Genomic DNA, 18,045 nt, shown 5'->3' with positions numbered 1-18,045 from the left:
GAGGCCAAGTCATCAAATCAGCAGGGAGGAGGCCGAGGAGGTACCTGCCCCTCTCCAGGAAGAGGTTCTCTCTCCAGAAAGGTTTATGGCCCCGGAAAGGGCTTACAAAAGAGACCGGGGATCCATAACCACAGCGGCAGCTCTGAAAATGAACCATTATCAATTTAACGGGGCACGGCTTTTAAAATCCAACCTGTGGTCCTCACACAGGAAGACGCCATGATCGAAGGGAAGGACAAATCGCCAGCCAGCAGGGGCACAGAAATCCCTCCTGTGGCCGGTTTTTCCTAAGAATGGGCACTACTCGAGTCCCATCCTTTCAACAGAGAAATAATAAGCTATTCAAGGAGAGTGAAACAAGAAGAAGCCGAAGAGAAAGATAGTCAAGAGCAAGGAAGAGAAAGAGAAAACAGAGAAAGAATAAAGAAGTATTTATGAGTTTGGCTTTAAAGTACAATAAGACGTCTTTGAATATAAAAATCTACCCTTTTGCCTGCAGACTCACAGAGGGTAAGGCAATGATGAAACCCCCATCGTGAACGTCTGATGGATAACAGGAGGATCAAGGAGATAAAGCAGGCAAGTTGCTCTGAGCTCTCTGAAAGAAAGAGAGTGTGCCAAATAACTCACTCAGAGTGGTTTCGATTCTGGATTACTTGAATGCGGCGAACTTCGCTCTATGCCTATGGGTGCTGTGAAGTGCTCGTTGGAAAACGTATTGTTCGTTGTTACTGTGAAATTAAGTTGCGAGAGCAGAGCGAACCTCTAAAAATAAATGTTTAAGGGATTTGCTTATTATAGATGTAGAACTGAGACCATCGTTGAGTCAACTCCTGCAGAGACTCTGCCTGGAAGTGACATAAGTCAAAGATGCAGAAAAGTAAATTTTAAGGAAAACTAGAATATCTATTAGGAAAGTTGCAGAGTCAGCCAAGCGCTGATCAACCAGTACTTAACGAAGGCCTGCCACGAACACAGCGTGATGTTAATAAAACTCACGCTGGGCCAACAAAGAGTTAAAGGACTTGAAGGGCCGAAAGGAGCTGTCCTGCTACGACAGCCTGGTTTGCAGTGGAAACATTTGCCCAAGGAACACTGCGTTGATCCTTTGATCAGCACCAGGAGGTCCATCCACTGGAATATCAGCTTTGAGGGCAAAACACTTGTCTGTGCTTGTCCCTGCTGTCGCTCCATCCCGGTAAACAGTAGCTGCGTAAGTATTTGTTGAATAAATGAAATCATAAATGAGAGGAAGGCAGGAAGGAAGGAAGGAAGGAAGGGAGGAAGGAAGGAAGGAAGGAAGGAAGGAAGGAAGGAAGACAGGAAGACAGGAAGGAAGGAAGGAAGAGCTTGAGGAAAAGAAGAGAGAGGAATCTGCATTCCTCAGCGAACAGTTTTCTTAGGATAATTTTGCTAGGAACGATTCCTTCCCACACACCCCACAACATCCTGAAAGATGGACGCAGAGAACAAGGGCTGGCAGGAGAGCTGTGAATGTCAGGACGCGAACACCAAATTTATCCCCGTCCTTCACAATGCCCTAACATTTTGTGCACAACGCCCCTGTAGCACTTACCACTACTCTGTACCTTATTAGTTGTTTATGAGTTTGTTTACTCCATGCTGCCCGTTGAGAAACAGGGCCTGACAGAGACATAGAGAGGGGCCTAGCAAGTTCAGAGCAGAGTGTTAGCAGCAGAAAATCCCACGCAACAGACATCATGCTTTCCTCTTATTTTGGATGGAGTGGGCCATGCGTCCACCTAGTGATGTTGATCCAGAGCACCTTTTTTTTTTTTAATTTAATGTTTATTTAATTTGAGAAAGAAAGAGAGCATGAGCAAGGGAGGGGCAGAGAGAGGCGGAGACACAGAATTGGAAGCAGGCCCCAGGCTCTGAGCTGTCAGCACCGAGCCCGACGCGGGGCTTGAACTCACAAACCGTGAGATCATGGCCTGAGCCGAAGTCAAACGCTTAACCGACTGAGTCACCCGGGCGCCCCTCCAAAGCACCTTAAAGGCATCATGTAGTCCCTCATATCCTACACTGAATTATTTCCCTCGGAGCTGCCGTCCCTGGGAGCACAGCAAGAGCTCGCTACATAACTTTTCAACGAATGAAAACTGCCTTTCATACCAGACCGCCAGTGGTGATCGCCAGTGTGATCAAGAGAGCCAACAAGACCAGAAGGAAGACATAGCCCGTGAGACCATTAGCCGAGAAGCTGAACCACCAATCAAAAGGAGAGACTTCAGGTGTGCAGGTATAGATTTAGAATCACACACAGTGAGCAAACGATACCTGTCGTGAAAATTATAACATGAAATTAGGAAAAGATGTGACTTAAAGAAGCAGATGTTCAAAATGCTCATGCCTGGCCCCTCCAAACGATAGATGGACACGCACAGATGATGCTACGCGCCCAACCTGGATCAGAGAAACCAAGGGTTCTCTTCCCAGAAACATACTCAGTGTATGGTACAGCTTTTGCTCAAAATCTAAGACCCGTGTAGAAAACACTGAAGTCAGAGTCGGAAGGTCTGGGAACCATTCTACTGCAGGTTCGTAATGGCAAGTCTATCACTGTGGTTAATAAGCCATATGTTTTCCGCATAAAGTAACCCGTGTTCAGTCAGACCAACACGTGGCAAAATATAAGACGCTTCGGACAATTCAAGATATAAAGTACGTTTTGGGGGAAGCAACTATGAATTATTAAGGCTTAGCTTTAAAAGGCAAGACCAAGTCCAGCCAAGTTCCTCTCTTGGCAATAGCTCCATTCTTCGGCCTCAGGGCAATAATGTTTCCACACCAGGGTCAAGACATCAACTGCAGTAAATCACATTTATGCCTGAGACCAGCCCCCAGTCAAGATGTGGAAATTTTATTAAAGAGACAGAGGGCCAAATGGACAGAGCCATTTGGCTTAGGGAAAAAGCCAAGGTAAGACGCCACAGAAGGAGATGTAAGCAAATCACTAAAGTATGAGAAGGGAAATAAATATCTGGGCCACAGCACTCACCTAATTAAGAAGTCTGCCATTTTGTGCAGCAAAAATAATGGAAACAACCTAAATAGCTAATAATAGAGGAGCAGTTAATTATGGCTTACTCACCGACGAAGATATTACACTGCTATAAATTTTTAGTAACACAAAACCATGACTGTAAGTTACATAAGGGGGGGAAATCGGGATACAGAAATGTATGGGCCCTTATCTCACTGTTTTATTTGAACCACAGTAAAAAATGCTAACAGCGGGTGCAATTAGATGGCAGAACTTTATATACCTGTTAAGTATTTTCTTTTGACTTTTAAAAAAATGTTTCTGCATTTTTCACGTACTTTCATAATTGAACCCCCTCCCCAGTCTCTCAGTCGTCTACTTCCTTTGACTCTCAACGTCCTTTCCTAGACGCAGTGGGAATAATGGGGCTGGTTCCTCTTGCTCTCAAAAAAAAATTTTTTTTTAATATTTTGACAAGGTTGGGCAATTACATATAATTTAACATAAAATCAGCCTTTGAGTGATAATAGACAAGGCAAAATGGAAACTTCTATTCACTCATTCCATTAATACCTAAAGAGAGGTTCCTCAATGAAGTTCAGAGGCAATATGTTTTTCTTGAATACATGCTTTTTGAACAAAAGGAACATTCCAATTACATATCTCACTTAGGTTAAACAACAAAAACCACATGCAAACTTACGTACACACTTCTCTAACTCACTCCCAATACCCAGACCGACACAAAAACAAGCCCATACGGCTAATTCCGCTTTTACAAACCATACTCTGAAAATTATAGGTTTGAGGTGCCGAAAATCTGAAGAACACGCCACATCAACGAGTCAGGAGATGGTGGAAAAATTTCTCCCTTTTTAATGCAAAGATACAGATCATCAACAGTCATTTGCTGAAAAGAAACTTGCTCATTTTTAAGCGAGACAGAAATTAAAACTGACGTAGCTCCTGTGTTTGAGTAATGACGCAAGCAGGCATTAGTTTAAATCAGCTCCTGCTGTTGCCATCAATTTTCTCCTAAATTTATCAAGCATTGTTATGTCTGATTTATTGATGATTTCTGATGTATTGCCAATAATAAAAAAATTGTCCTCAACCTTATGTTACCTTTTTTTTCCCTTAAACCACAAAGAGTTCTAATTTTTCTAAAACCAGCCAGAAGAAACAAAGAATAAATCAAAAACCTGAAACCTGATAAGCAAACTTGCGGTATGCAATGGGGTTCAAGAAAATACCATGACAGCAAGCACCTCGGTCAAATTCAAAGGAACAATTAGACGATCCTGATGATTAAGTTTCTGCATTTCCATTGACTGGATAAAATCATGAAGAATTCACTCTCCTTGAGCTTCAAGTCGTAAGAAAGAAAAGTTTGAATTGCCTTCCCTCCACGTAGAGCCAAATATATTTATTCACATGAAGTTGCACAGGGTGAAGCGGGCAGGACTTCAGGGAGCATCAGCCAGGGCCATTTTGTGTGATATTAAAGCAGACCAAAAGAGATAGTGATCGCAATTTCCACTGTCTTACAGGGAAGAAAAAAATGCATTCATGGACTCACAACCAATAATTACGGATGATTTAGTACAGACCAGCTGAACTAGGCAGTGGGGGTCAAGTGATGAAGAAGATAGGTCTGCTTTCCATTTCATGGAATCTGTAACCAAATACACAAAACTCAGAAATCTCGGTTTACATTACACATTATGATAAGATGTATCAGTCATCGAGAGCTCACTATGTGCAAGGCAAAAGTCTCGGTGTTTTCTATAAGCATCATCATAATCGCAGTAATAGCTATTACTGTTTAAGAGCCAGTCACGGTCATTGTGCTAACTAAACACTGCAACCCTATGTCACAAGTGTTCTCCTCCCTTCCGTGTCTTATCATGACAACGAAAGACCAGCCTAGGGAAGGTGAAGGAATGGCTCAAAGTCACAGATGGTAATGGCAGAACAGAGATTTGAATACAGGTCTGCCTGATTCTAGAGCCCATGCTCTTAACCGCCATGCAACACCGTAAACCACGCTGGGCCACCATGGTCTTCCACGCTGCACTTTGTCCAAGTCCATTGGCGGTGAAGCGCAAGATGTTAAAATTAGATGTGATAAGCAAGGGACAGGAGCCATCCAAAGGCCGGTATCATCACTGAACAGCTGGACCTCTGTTTTAGCTGGCCGACCTCAGGAGCTGCTGGATAGGTTGGAAACAAGCCCAAGGGTCCTCCGGATGAATTTCAACGGGCATAAAAAAACATCTTCCAAGCTGATGCTGTCTGATGCCTTCTTCCTTGGGCATTAGCAAAGACGAAAACATTCCTATTTATCGCCCTAAAACAGTAGTTGTCAACCCGGGGTGATTTTGGTGCCCCGTTCCCAGCAGGGAACATTTGGCAATGTCCGAAGACGTTTTAGGTTGTCACGCAGGAGAGGGGTTGCTATCAGAATCTAGCAGATGAAGGCCAGGGATGCCACTAAACATCCTACAACGTACAGCCCCTCACACCCACAACAAATGATCTGGTCCAAAACACCAACGGTGCCATTATTGAGAAATCTTTCCTTAAAGTATCCCTATACTGCCTTGTGGATTTTTCTAAGAAAATGAACATTAGGATTGAACCCTGTGCTCTTGCCAAAAAAGAAGCATAGCCCTGATGGCAGGCTTCAATATTGGGTGCAGAAAGAAAAGAGTAAGTCTTCTGTTCATAGACATCCATCTTTATGCTTTTATTTCCTGTGTATGTTTTATCATGTTCGTAAAGGAGCACTACAGCGGTACATGCAAAGAACTTGTATGTAAACAAATACACATTTATTGGAGGTAAATGCTCCGAAAAGTTCACTTGTAAGAGAATGTTGGAAATGTAGAGAAAGAGCTACAGATATGGAATCAAGGATATCTGGGCACCAATTCTCAGCTCAGCCTCTCATTTATTAAATGTGTAACACCTTGGGTTAACCATCTGCAAAATGGCAGTAAGAATACTCACCCCCTCCCTGCCAGGATTGTGTGAAAAATTAAATTTAATTGCATATTAAGTACTGGCACATAGTAGGTGTTCAAGAGGTATTCCTTAATCCTTTCCTTTACCCTCTTCCCGCTCCCCTTTGTCTGAGGTGTCAGAGCCTTGGACAGGTCAAAGGTTCTCTGTCCTGAGTCTCTTCACCTATAATCTGATTATGAATGTTCCATCCACTTTACAGAGCTGGGATAAAGGATTAAGTTAGATAATTGATATGAAAGTGCTACCAAAAATACAAAAGATTTAGAAATATAAAGTTGTTTTCCTAAACTGCAATCATACAACCTTTTATCAAGGTATTCCTGATAATTACTCCCTTGCCCAATTTGGAAACTCAAAGGTCAACATTCAAAATGGAAAGGGCTTGATTCTAATAAATACATGGCTTTTTATTTTCTGCTTACCCTTTTTCACCATCCTAGCTGAGAAAGTGCTTAAATATTGCAAAATCAGGCATTTCAACAGTGGTATATCCAGCTAATCAGCAGGGTGTGTTGGGGTTTTTTTTGGTTTTTTTTTTTTTTTCCTTTTCCTAGAGGGAACTGATTCACAGGCTGTGAAAACACATTGCATCACAGACTGACCACGCAGAGGGGCACAGACGCTGTGCGTCTCCAGGACGGTGCTGACGTCAGACCACAGGGGCACGTGGCCCTGCATCCCCCCAGATCAGCACAATTCTCCCACACGCTTATGGCCTGGGATTCATGCCTGATCATCTCCAATTCCAAGTGCGTATTTTTAAACTTTTGAAAACGAAGTGTGTTCATGAAAGCACTCTCCACAAAGGTCAAAAGCAGGCGGGAGCCACGGAGCCCTCACTGGAGGGGTCTGCACTCTTGGAACCTCTCCCGGTGGGAGCCTTGGAGATGCAGGGAGCCCAACCCCAACCCAGATTTTTCTGGCATTTTCTGCCTTTCTCCTCTCCTTCTCCCTAACAGAGTTAATAATAATAATAATAGCACAGCATTTTAAAGCACTTCAGATTGGTAAAAGCTGTAATGAATATTATCTCCTTGAATTGCAATTGCTTATTTACGTACTTGTATCAGAAGTAAGATTCTGAACTCCTTCAGAATGCATGCTGTGACTTTTTCACATTTTGTTATCCCTGGTGCCTCCCTAGCCTGTGCACGGCTCCTACTGGGTGCTCAGTATCCGTTTCTTGAAAGCGCCACTAGATGAACGGATCGCATCATCCTTACCTTAACCATAAGAAGCCTGAAAATCAGAGACCTTAAGTCACGTGCCCTAAAACGTGCTTTTGCGAGTTACAGAGACAGTCCTGGACCCAAGCGTCTGATCTTAATTTCGCCAAAGACAACAATAGAGGAGGTAATTCCTTCCTAAGTGAGATAAGGAGAAAGAAAGCTGAATGCTGCTCCCCTGAGTACAGCCTTGAAGCAGCTGGCAGGCTCCCGAAAAGGGCACAAACAGATATGGTCATAGCTGCTAATGCCGATTCCCTTCCTCTGTGCTCTCCGTGCGTTTTGTCCTAGGCGGACAGCTCTAGGAGTCCCTATGGCTGTGCATCTAGGAAAAGATGTGTTGGGCCCTGTGCCGCCTCAGTGTGGGGTCTGATGCCATGCTGGCCAGTCTCGAGATCCGGGGTGAGAGGGGCGAACGTGGAATCCAGGTCGGCGGCTTACAAGTGATGTCACCTGGGCCTTTCTCTCTCCCTCTCCTCCTCCGTAAAGTGGGGGAAATAATTCAGCTTACTTCATAGGGATGTCATGAGGATTAAATGAGTTTATACGTTTTTTGTTAATAGCCTAAGGCAACGAGAGGCACGTGGCCATAGGATAATAACTATTAGCTATCATTATTCTTACACTGGCACATTCTGCCTCCATGGTGCAATTCTCCGGTGTTTCATCACCCATGCCGGCCAGTACCTTTGCATTCCTCAAATCAGACAGCCTGCCGACTGCCCCACCTTTTCTCCAAGTATCCTCTTTCTAAACCCTTTAGAAAATTCTCATCTAATAATGACTCCCTCGCCTAAACACCCACAGCTTCTCCACCACCCGCGGGATGCCGCCCAAACCGTATCATGTGACTATCAAGTCCTTTCCCCGTCCAGCCACAACCTCCATTCAAGCCACACACCCCCCCATCTTTCCATGTTCTACCTCCTTGATCTTTGAGCAAAACCTACATAAAATCAAGGACGTGCATTGTTCACCGATCCCTGCACCTGCACAGAACTATAAAAACATTCTAGGTGATTTTTTTAAGTTAATGTAATTAACTTCATAAAATAACGGAATCCTGAATAATGTCACAGTTAAAAGGCTGGGCCTCGGAAACGGGCAGATTCGAGCTGCAACCTCAACTCTGACCCTTAGTCGTTCTGTGACCTCGGACAAGTTTAATAACCTCTCTGAAACTGCATTTCTTCTTTGGTGAAATTCGGCTATTGTCCGTTTTATAGCATATTGTGAGAATTAAATGGGATGATATATTCAAAGTACTTCTCACAGTGCCTGGTGCTCCCCCCCCACCCCCCGCAAAAAAAAAAAAAAAAAAAAAAAAAATGGCAGCTGAAACTAAAAGCTTCTAGAGTACATCAACAGTAAAAAGGCTTATGGTGATAATTGGGTGACTTGTGGGGAGTCCTGGAGCCTACTTGCGTATCCCACTAAGCCCCCTAATGTGTAAGCCCCCAGCAAGAACCACAAGGCCTGCTCTAGAAAAGCCAGTGAGCATATGCTCTGAGACAGCTTTAAATAGGCACAAAGCACGCAGCAACCCTCACATCTCCTCCCAGCCCTTTCTCACCCAAGGAACGCGGAGAAAACGGTGGTCACCACCCTTTCCTACTCTCGTAGCAGAAACGACTATGAACTTGGGTGAGTAAAAGAGTGGTCCTTCCAGGTCTACTGCAATGGCCTGTGAACAGCTTCCCCAGGCCAGCAGTGACTCAGAGATAATGGCAACTGGAAGTAGACCCCTGATATGACAAGGCTAGTGCTTGTTGGTGGCCTACTGCTAGCCCGGCCTAGAGCAAAGATCCAGCGATGGTCACCAAAGAGGCTCCAGGTCATACTTACATAATGGTCTTGGTGACCCACAGTTTTCAGCTGCCCAGGGCACACATAAATATTTGACTAACTCCCATGCCCCGTTGGGTATGGACACATAACAACGTCAGCTCACTTGAGAGGGACAACTCCTGACTTGTAGATATACCGATGGGAATGTGTGACATCATCACTTTTCTCCTGAGAGCCACAAGCTGGAGAATGATCCCTCTTTGTCCGGTACCTTAACAAAATACGACGGTAACTTGACAAGAGGGTGTGAGCGTGCACCCGCGTGCACGTGCATGCTTGCCTACGCGTGTGCGCGCATGAACGAATGTCTGTCTGTCTCAGAACGGGAAAGAGTGTAGAAGAGATCCCTCGGCGTCCAAAAATTCTTAATGGATTATCTAACACGGCGTGTTGGCTCAGGTAATTTAGGAAATCGAAATTATACGTTTGTACGGAGATAATCTACTCTTAAAAAATATCTGGCGTGGATAGGAGGAACAGTGATGAAGAGTTGAAAAACTTGCTTCGTGCAGGCTTACTATGGGGCTAATTCAGAATTACAGTTGGAGAGTTATGGGACTCAACATAAAATGCACCAGTTCACTGAGCACTGTAGCGATCAAGAAAACACGCATAAAAATTCCGATAAGAATGGAATGCGAGGCAAAAGCACAATTCCCTCCCAATCTGGAATATCAGCAGGATTTGCGCTTGTTGTCTGTGGTTTTCTGGGGTAGATGGCACATTACAGCGGAGCATCAGCACTGATGCGACATGGCAGCTTCTCAGAATACCATCTGCTTCCCCGGGAACTGTTAATATAGTTGTAATTATCTACTTCTAAGCACTTTATTGGGAATATCATTTGCAAATTAATCAACTACAGACCGGTAAAACAAATGACATGCGCCCCCGAAAACAACAGCCCTGTTTCACATTATTTTTCTAAGGATTTAGGGAAGCCAGAGCGGGCGGAGGGGGTTCACGCTCGCCTTTAAAACCTTGCCCTGTGTACAGAAGGTGAGTGGGGAGGATTACAGAGGAGGGTCTTCCAAAAGGCCTCTGGAGGATTCTAGCAACAGCAAGGAGGAGGAGAACGTAACAACCTAAGAGGTGGGTAGTATTGGCACGTGAGAGACGAGAGGGGTGGATCTCAGCTGACAGGTACACGACGGTGAAGACAAAGATCCCCGGGCTCCTCCGCAATGGCTCCCTTGAGCAGGGCAGGCTGCCTCCTCAATCCTGCCCTCCAAACCTTCTAAGCTGCCTGCGGTGTGTGCCCAGGCCCTTTCTGTCTGCCTCAGAACGGGAAGCAAGAGTGCTAAGGGGAGAGAGCGTCGGCAATAGAAAAATAATCCTTGATTCTCCTGCCATAATTGAAATGCTCACTCCCAAGAAGGCAAAGTTCCGAAAGCAGAAAAGCAAAGCATTCCCTGAGAGCAAAGAGGGGAAAAAGGCAAACTATCGAAACGACGGAAGTCACACCGGAGAGTCCGGGTGCACGGTATTTATGTACACACCAGGTACGCGGCCCCTCGCTCTTTGTGGGCAGCTTGCTTGAAGCCTCTGGATCACGGGCCGTCAAGTCTGTGGTTTCAAACCAAAGATCCAGTGGTGAAAAAGAACCCAGTCGCATTACAGAGAGCTCTAGATGCACCTTCCAGATTTGCAGCAAATCTGGCTCTCCTCCCCAGACGCACGGGCTCGAGTCTGGGAAGAAAGGGGGTCAGTCTCCCCAGGATATGTCCAGGCTATACATGTAAATACGTCCAGGCTATAAATAAACAGATGCCTTCAGACCCACCAGCATCATGCGTCAACATGCATTATACGTCATGCGTCAACAGAGATCCAGAGAAGCCCACACAGAGAGATTGGCTCCTGCACACTTGCTGGGGACGTGGAGAATGCTAGTACCTGATCAGCTTAGGAAGACCCAAGCTGAATTTCACTGACAGAAGTAATGACTTGTTGGCCTCGTTAAATGATTTTTAGAAGAATTTTCCAGAGAGGAAAAACAAATTGTTTGGAATCAGACAATCCTAGTAGTGAATCTTGCCTTTGCGAATGATCGGTTACTTAATCTCACTGTACTTGGCTTAACGTTTTTATCAACGGGGCTTTGATATCTTCTTAAATGGGGTTACATGCAACTTTTAAAATGGAGACATAAATAAAGAAGTTTTCAAACAAGCAGGTTTGGTAGGGAAGAGGTGGGGGGGGGGGTGTTGAAATAATACCATGTGAACACCCATGGTTCTCCTCCCCACTGCAGGTACAGAGGGAATGACCAAGGTGGCCATAGTGGGGAAATATCCATATTGAATTAACATAAGATACATTTATTGAGGGGTGCCTGGGTGGCTCAGTCAGTTAAGCGTCTGACTCTTGATTTCAGCTCAGGTCATGATCTCGCTGTTTGTGAGTTCGGGTCCCACATCAGGCTCTGCGCTGACACGTGAAGCCTGCTTAGGATTCTCTCTCTCCCTCTCTCTGTCCTCCTCTGCTCGTACTTTCTCTCTCTCTCTCTCTCTCTCTCTCTCTCTCTCAAAATAAATTAAACATTAAAAAATTTTGAAAGAAGGAACATTTATTGAGCACTTACTGTACTAAGCAGATTGATTATTATACACCGGGATATGTGTGTGAGAATGTGCTTTCTACAAAAAGGGCGAAGCGTATGTCCCTTATTTTTCCTTATAGCTTGTCTCAGGCTAGAAAAAGTGAGATAAGCAAATATCCTCGGCATGGGGATGGGTACTAGACACAGGGCAACTCGATCGGCTTTTTCCCAGCTCCTGTTTCAATTTGTGGGTAAACCTCGGAGGCACATATTTTCACCAGGTATACTTGAGGTGGGTAGTTATCCAGTCTGACCGGACTTCCCTCCTGTATGGAATGACCTCACAGCACAGGCTCCTCTATTCTGCAATTAACTCCTTATAAGATGGGACATCATGGAACTGACTTACTCAAAAGCAGCTTTTCTTTAGGAAGAGATAATGAGGTTCTTCAATAGTTGAAAAGATCCACTAGGAATTTTTTCACCTTTCGGGTTTTTTTTTTTTTTTTTTATTCCTGGTCCAAATTATTTCTTCCATGAAACACAGCTTTAAAACAAAAAATTCAGGAGCCCAAACTTCTTCTTTATTTAAATATTTGAGTGCATTTAAAGGGACAATTTCCAGAACTACAGACAAACCTTACTACTGGGAAAAGGATAGAAAAAAAAATCTTACCCTTGGATTTTCTGATCATCCAAGACCCTTCCTGAGAAGGGACAGCTTATGGATCAAGACCTGATCTGGAAACTGTAGTTTTCAGGGGGCGGGGGGCACCTGGGTGGCTCAGTCAGTTAAGCATCCGACTTCGGCTCAGATCATGCTCTCCAAGTTTGTGAGTTGGAGCCCCGCGTCGGGCTCTGTGCTGACAGCTCAGAGTCTGGGGCCTGCTTCCAATTCTGTGTCTCCGCCTCTCTCTGCCCCTCCCCTGCTCACGCTCTCTTTCTTTCTCAAATTAAATATTAAATTAAAAAAAAAACGGGGCTCTGGATCAACATCACATTCGGTGTCTCCCTCTACCCCTCCCCCACTCACGCTCTGTCTCTCTCTCTCTCTCTCTCTCTCCCCCCCCCCCAAAATTTAATAAACGTTGAAACTATAATCTTGGGTGCATTGTTTAAGCTCGTTGTATATTCCTTATCTTAAAACAGAACGAATAAAACACACAACGACTAGTACTGTGAGGACCACAGAAGGGAAAACATACACAAAGCGGCCGATGCCTAGTGAGACCCGTGAGTATGAAATGAGGGCAATGCGTGCATCCGTGCGTGCAACCTGGTGAAGCAGGGGGCAACATCAATTACAGGCCCACGGGAATGAAGAGATTTTCGTCCCGTGGGTATTTTCTCCCAGAGATCTCCGCAAAACTCCCAAGTGGTTTGGAGCACATTCGCATCCCTAAGAAACAGTGGCTCCTTAAACCGATTAAAGAGCCGTAACCTGGCTTCAACGACCAGTGGTGCAAAGGAAGTATTAAGAGTCTGTTAAGGAGACGAAAGAAGGTAACTTTCATTCCTGACCATAGGGTCTTCCAGGAGCCGTGCCATACCTGCACGGAAACAGGTCCCGTGAACGCTAGAATGTGGAAAGCCGGAGGCATCTGGTTAGACGTTTGCCATCGTTCAGGTGTGAAAAGTCAAGCACGTGGAGGGGTACTGGACGGTGGCCGTGGAGGTAAGAGAAGACACCTGATACAAGAGACTATAGAAAGGCTGCTGTTTGGAAATGGCAAGTAATTCTATTTCCACTTTTAGCTAATGTGCGTTCTAATATTCCTATAACACATGTACAACATGACTATAAAAATAACAAAAGTTTTTCAGATTCGGTGTCTCCCTCTACCCCTCCCCCCATCACGCTCATTTTCAAGACGGTGAAGTGACCTCATCAAGAAAGGAAGGCATTAGTGCGAAGGCCTCAATCTTGGGTGCCCGGGACAGAATGCTGGTTGTGCCGTTCACACAAACGTAGAAAATCAAGAAAAGCAAGTTTTCCAGAGGACGGGTTAGAGAGCAGTGATAGATGTATCCAGAGTCCTGTGGGATCTGAAATGTTGGTAAGGCATTCGGCAGCAACTGACTTACAGCAAGTGTTCAATAAATGCTTGTCAGGATAAGAAAATAATAGTAGAGACTGTCAGCTCTGAGAACGAAGGGACGCCGGACAGAACAGCCAGACCAGACTCTTTACAAAGCCTGGTACACGCGGGGCACCTGGGTGGCTCAGTTGGTTAAGCGTCCAACTCTTGATTTCGGCTCAGGTCATGATCTCACGGTTTGTGAGTTCCAGCCCCATGTCGGGCAGGATGGAGCTTGTTTGGGCGTTATCATCAGGAAGAGCCCCTCCAAGGGGCCTTTCAACAGGAGAAATGGGCAGAGGAGATGTGAGCCCCAGAGTGTGGCAATGGCCTTTGTGTTCGTTATGTTAATGGCCTCCAGTACTGGGCCATTCTCTCTTCCCACCCCATCTCCACTCCCGTCCCTCTCCTGCTCATGTGCCCTCTCTCTCTCTCGAAATAAAAATAAACCTAAAAAAAAAAAAAAAAAAAGCCTGGTACACAAAAGGCTAGAGTACCAGTTGTCACAGGAGAAAAAGATTCCATAATGAGTTTGGAAAATCCTGGGTAAAACCATGCACACAAGTTGTTCACACTTCAGAGGGGCCAGAAGCTGGCAGGTGATGAGCAGTGACTCAAGGAGGCAGCCAGGAAGGAAAGGGGGTGTTTCCTGTCACCTACGCCAGCCAGGTTAAAGTCTGGACCAAGTCATGCGGGTGCCACAAGCAGACTTACAATTTCTCATCTTTTCCAAAAGGCATTAACATGTCGGTTCAATGTTCAGGTAGCAGTATTCCATCTTTTCTGTGGGGTCCCCGGCAAGCCGGGCCTGGCCCAAACGTCCGTACCCTACCCAGCAAGCCGGTCAGCAGCTTCTGTCCTCCTTAGAAGGCAGCTCGGGACGTATCCATCACTGCTCAGCATGCCTCCTGAGACGACAGCCGCCCCCACCGTGCAGCGCAATCATGGCGTTCCCTCCGTTAGAGTTCTGTCTCCACCCTGAGTGGGGTTCTGATAAATGTGACACTGTCCTCCTTTCCCTCCCAGTGCTATTTTCACATCCCTTCAAGGCTGGTGCCCCAGTGACCCGCCCTGCTGCCCACCCCCGACCCCACTTTGTCTGAGAGGCATACGCATAAGGTCCGTCCTTTTCTGGCACAATCACCAAGTCCAAGATGGGGAACACACGATCCTCTTCCAGTTAAAACAACTGTACTGTTGTTTAGGTGGAGTAGGAGAGGGCTAACTTGTTTTCCTTCGGAGCTCAACTTTTCAGCTGATTCAGAAGTAGGGATGGCAGCAAAGTGAGCACACAGGGTGAGTGGTACCAGGCCAAATGACCTGGAGATGTTTCACCGCCCCACGACCCCTGGAAATGGAGCCAGGGAAAGCACGATGCTTTCCTGCAAATGCCAGCACACCACAGGGGCAGTCACACCTGGGCCAGCGTGCTCTGAACTCTCGTTATCTGGCAGAGGCCGTCCAGAATCTCTCACTAACCCTGACGGCAGCTGCCAGACCAATGCCTGCAGGCTGGGATCCCAGGCAGAATCTCATCAACAACTGCAACCAGGCTATCTGTTCCATCGTACTGGGCTTCCCCTGAATTGTTCAGCGATGGAGTCATTTTTCTGTCGCCACCTGCATGACTGCCTCTACCCCAGGAGAATCGCCATCGAGATAGAGCCTCAAAGGAAAGGTCCCGCTTAGTTAACAGTCAATGAAGTTGCTTCCATTATTCCCTTAACTTATCTATTTTCACTCCGCACCTGGAGCCATTGGCTGGTCTCCAGAGGCTCCCCTCCCCTCCCCCAAATACGGATGCCCTTGAGACTGGTTAAAGAAAGATGCGAGGGTAGGGATGATGTTTGGGTGTTTGAGGCTCTGTAAGTGGTGCCTGGGACCCAGTATTGGAGGCCATTCACATAACCCACACAAAGGCCATTGCCACACTCTGGGGCTCACATCTCTACTACCCACTTCTCCTGTTTGAAAATTTCACTTCTTGGAAATAAGGCCATTAGAGGAAATAGCATATCCTACCTCCAGAGTGGGGGGGGGGGGGAGGGGGTGTGCTGGTAAATGAAGACATCTCTAATGCTCACACACACACACATACACAACCTGTGGCATTATTTAAAATACAAATAAAATAAAATAAATCTTATCTTATTTTCTAGAGAAAATTTTTAGAGGGGAGAGGTCACAAAATTAGACAATAAAAGAGGCTGGGAGTTATTCATTTAGAGAAAGAGAAACAGGAAAATAATGAAACACTTCCCAAAGGAGTGTTTGACTTTGGACTCTACCTAAATGTTTATTACATTTTATTAGAAGGTTATTACATATACATTATTATAGTTAACTTATTGAACACGGTAGGTACCCTGTACTGTCTGTGCATTCTATAAGCATTGGCTCATTAATTTTATTTAACCTTTACAGCACATCTACGAGGTAGGGTGGTATTATCCTGGTTTCCTCCTTGAGGAAATCGGACAACTTGTCTAAGATCACAGAATGAGAGAGGACAGAACTGGGATTTTTTATCCAGGTCTTTCTGACTCTGAAACTTGTGCTCTTAATCATTGGGCTAAATTATTTTCCAAACAAGAATAAAATTTCATATTAATAAGACGTATTACTAATTCTTGACAACCAAGCACAGAGGAGATATTTGCATATGATATAAAAGCACAGAGGAAATGCATAAAATGATAAGCTTTGGGGAAAAAATGGAATAGTTGTAATTAAATTACCGAGTTGAAATTATTTGTTTGTTCCAATAACAAAAGACCTTTCCTTGCTCAAAGTTCACCATTCTGTCCAGTAGAGAAATAAAATGTTCTAGAAACATCCCGGCTGCTGCAGCATTCGGAATGTTTGCATTAATTTTAGCAAGTCCCCGTGTTTCGAACATCTGCCTCATTGAAAGACACCCATTGATAACACAGGAGGGAAGGTAAGGGGTATCAGAGAAGGGTATAATGCAGGGACCGTCAGGGTGTTTGGCTCTGGACTGAAGTCAAAAAGCAGAGGCAGTTAGAAAACATACTTTTGGGGGCGCCCGGGTGGCTCAGTCGGTTGAGCGTCCGACTTCGGCTCAGGTCATGATCTCACAGTTTGTGGGTTCGAGCCCCACGCGGGGCTCTGTGCTGACGGCTCGGAGCCTGGAGCCTGCTTCCGATTCTGTATTCCTCTCTCTCTCCACCCCACCCCTGCTTGTCCTCTGTCTCTCTCTGTCTTTCAAAAATGAATAGACATTAAAAAAATTTAAAAAAAGAAAAGAAAATATGCTTTTGGTTGGCAAGAGAATAAATCTCATCCTCCCACCCCAGACATGGAAAGTGACTTGTTAGCTCTGGAGGATTTAGCACGTCTATCAACCCCTCCAGCCTCCTGTCTATCGTACCGTGTGTTATGCCCATAGAAGGCAGTATCTTGAGGTGGTTAACAAAATAGGCTCAAAGCCAAACTGCTTGGCTTTGCTTCCCAGTGTTTTGCCTTACTATATACATCAACTTCTCTGTGTCTGAATTTCCTCATTCATCAATGGAAATAATAATAATATCTGTCTCACGGGGCCATTGTGAGAATTCGACGACTATAGATAGTGATTGGAACTTTGTCCGGCAAATGGTAAATGCTTTATGGAAATGTTTATTGCTGTTATTATCATGTGTTCAAAGCGATTAAACTAAATCCCTCCTTAACTATTCTCTAACAGAAAAAAGCAGCATCAAAGTTCACAACAGAAATTTTTGAAAATTCCAAGGTTAGACAGTCGTACCTGCCTTTAAAGGTCCTTGGGAAATGGTGAGAGTCTAATTAGATTTGTTCTCAGAAACAAAAATTGATTTTCTTTTTTTCAACAATTCTATTAATTGAATCTTCTCCTCCACCCCAGCCAAAGGCCAGAACTTTGAAGAACAAATTCGAGTGTCTATCACCTAAATAAGATAATCTTATACCACTTTGTCAATAACAACACATTTTTACTAGCAGTTTAGACACAGCCCTAAATTTGCTACTAATGTATTTATACCATCTCCCAAATAATCAAAACAATGCACGGATAAATCATCTGTATATGAAATTAGCACAAAATTAAGCCAAACCAAAAAAGTGATAAAACCTAATGCTGGCAGAGTTGCAATTAAGCGTAGATACTCGGGCACACATTTTGGGTAACTGGCTGAAATGTTTTAACCCTTTTGAAAAACATCAGGGCAATAAGCTTCAACACCATTAAAAATGTTTGTTTGCATCCCCATAAATTTATACGAAGGAAATCATTCAAAGATAAACGCTACAGGCACAAAGACTTTCACAGCAGGG

This window comes from Panthera pardus, unplaced genomic scaffold (assembly GCF_024362965.1).
Source record: "Panthera pardus isolate Hobbes unplaced genomic scaffold, ASM2436296v1 HiC_scaffold_13, whole genome shotgun sequence".
NCBI lineage: Eukaryota > Metazoa > Chordata > Mammalia > Carnivora > Felidae > Panthera > Panthera pardus.
The sequence above is the reverse complement of the archived record's forward strand: the minus strand, read 5'-3'. Positions refer to the sequence as shown.